The following is a 3,212-nucleotide window of genomic DNA, read 5'->3' on the forward strand; positions in this document are numbered from 1 at the left end:
GAGCCTGTGACCATCATGGAGACTCCCTTTAGCTTACCGAGCAGTAATTCCAACTCCAGAGACATTTTTAAGAATGGGGTGAAGGCGCTAGCTAAATCCAAGATGACACCCAACCAAGTCTACAAGATGAAGATACTGTGAAAGGCGTATCAATACTTGGTCATTTTTGCATGTCAACTATATGGCCGAGAAAGCACAAAAACCTTCCCATAGAATTGGGTGATCACGCTGGACCAAATTGAAAGAGAGAGAAAAGCATGTAACTTGTCTAGCATATTGGATCATCAGCTAAAGGAATAGGTAACAAGGGCTCGATAGCCACCCAAAGGTATGCAAGCAGAGATCGACATGTTTGCCTACACATTGGATGAAATCTATGCTTGATGGGAGTTCCCGGACTTAAAGTGGGCATGGACACCGGTAGATACTACTGTGAACACTTATTGTAAGATTTTTTCCAAATTCATCTTTAGAGCAGTTATCACATGGATATTCGATAATTTTGTCACCCTGGTTTACAAGATGATATTCGAACAAGATCCACCCTACATGTCGAAGGCAGCAATGGAGGCACTGATAGACATTGTTTATTGGTATGCCTCACTGTCTGGTACCTTCATACAGATGTACAACATGGAGAAGCCTCTGCATGTTCTACCGATGTTTTCCTTGGACATACTAGTCATGCAGGAAGTAACATAACACATCTCGGCAGGATTGAAAAATAGGTTTCACTGGAAGAAGAAGGCACCTTGGCCCACTCTTCCGGTCTGGATTGGGTTATACAAGATCCATAGTTTCGATCATGTGGATGTCAAAGTAGAGAATATGAAGAAGTATCCATTCATCCTCTAAAGTTACAATCCATATGGCCCGCATTATCTTGTGAAAGATCACTGCGCGAGAGTAAAGTTAAACTAGATCCATGGGGCATGTCATGGGGTAGAGGAGGACCCATGGAGATATTGTTACAAATCCTCCAGACTCAATGAACTAGTTGGCTTTCTTGTGCAATGGTTAGTGAAGTATCGTCAAGCAGCATCTTGGAGAGCACCAGAAGCAACAACAGCAGCAGAGGTGAACATACCAGTGCACAAAAAGGGCACTAGGATTATTTTCAATCACATGGAGGAAGAGAAAAGTTGCAAGTTTTGAGCAGACCCACTTGTGAAGAAAGTAGCTATGGCTATAGAGGCAAAGAGGCAACAACACGACAAGTGAAACACGCAAAGGTAGAGAGAGAAATGGAGAATGGAGGAAATGGAGAAGGAGTTGCATGAGTTGAAGGAGAAACTCCAAAACAAACAAGAGTTGTGTAGACAAGAGAAGGAAGCGTAGCAAGGATAGGTACAATAGGGGGTGCAACTTGTGTAGACAGATGAAATGGTGCCCGTATAGGTAGTGGATTCATCGAAATATCTAGCATCAAGAAAACAAGGTGAGCCATCCCAGGAGCAAGACTTCACTCAGGAGATAGAGCGAGAACTTGAACAAATGGATACAGATATGGAGCGGAAGGAATTAGAGCAAGACACTAACCTCATGCCTCGCCACCAAGATGTTGACCCACCAACTTCACCACATCCAGAAGATGAGCAAGTCCTAAGTGACAAAGGAGACACTGAGATCCTTGGATATCAACCGAAATGAGAGATGCAGAACATATAATTTGACTAGTCTCAACATAGAGTTGTGACATCTTATAGAGTGTCAACTCTAGAAGATCATACATCTCCTGCATAGTATGAGGAATGAGTGATCATGTCTAACGTGTGCAAACATCCAATTGTATTGGTTGATGCTATCAGAGCTTATGCCGAAGCCACCAGTCGATTGTTTGTTTTTTGGTAGATGAGAACCAGTGAATGGCTAAGGAGCTATAAATGGCCATGCAAGGAGGATAATTGGTTACAACATCCACCTAAGTAGAATTAAAGAAGCCAACACCAGATGAAATGTTTTCCCTTGACACAGTCATGCAGGCATTGTATTCCAACTTTGGTACTATGCATAAGGCAGTCGTCCATCTCAACGGATGGTAGCAACAATGTGCTAGAAGATCATGTATCTTATCGAAAATGCATGCCGTTGTTGATTACATGCAAACATGTATGATGAGATATAAGGGAGCCCTACTTCACTTGCCTAAAATTATGAAGCCCAGAGCGATCGAGCTGAAGGCACGCATCCGAAGTCAGATCCGGAACTATGAAGAGCTCCCACAGCTCATCACTAGTCTACAAGCTTCCAATGCATGTGTATTCAAGAGTATGGATGTTGTGGTGCGCGCACATGTAATCCCATCTATTGGGACTCTCACCTAGGTGAAGACAAAGGCACAAGTCCGACTAGAGATTGAATCATACATTGACAAGTTGATGCACATAACCACCAGCCCAGACTTCCAAATCAGTGTAGACATCATGCACAAGTATGTTTCTAGTCTGACCGCGCTGAAGACAATGATGTGCATGCTATCAGATGAATTGGACAAAGGAGCCTGAGCAGTGTACCCAGATGCTATGGAGGAAAGATTCAGGTTCCAGAAATATGACACCTTGGAGTACACGGACACCATCACAGACTACCGATCTTGGCATCAGTTCACTACTGTCGATCATCACGAGGATGTTGAAGAGTTGGACTTCTCATGGTTATCCAAGTCATAGTGATATCTTGCATAACTTGCTCAAGCCATTTTGTCTCACATGGGTACATGTGCATTCTAATGTAATGTATTGTCAAGAGTAAGTTCAAGTGTCGATACTTTGATGTAACAGTCATAGAGTAGATGAAGAGTCATGAGGGTAGATGAACAATCACAAAGGGGAATCTCAAGCGTCACCCCACCATTTGTTATAAATAGTCCTTCATAACTCATTGTAAACGCTTTTTGGTCAAACAAACTTCGATAGGAGTATCTTAGAGAAAGCTTTGATAGTATTGTAATGCACCTTAGCTTCTCCACTACAAAGAGCTAGTATATCTCTTTGGAGTAGAAGGTGGTTTGGCTATAACTTTCCACTATTGGAACTAGTGGTTGGACATGGATGTATTGTATGACTGGAACTTACACTTCTTCATATAATAGATCCAACAAGTTTTCATGCATATGTTGTTATTGTAGTTGGACTATTCTAGTTGCTGTAGCAATGTGTGTTATTTAACTTATGTGTTTGTGTATTAACTATTTTGTATGAAATTGTATAAAT

This window comes from Pinus tabuliformis, chromosome 7, assembly GCF_031772625.1.
Source record: "Pinus tabuliformis cultivar Carrire ecotype Pingquan chromosome 7, CPIR1, whole genome shotgun sequence".
Classification (NCBI taxonomy): Eukaryota; Viridiplantae; Streptophyta; class Pinopsida; order Pinales; family Pinaceae; genus Pinus; species Pinus tabuliformis.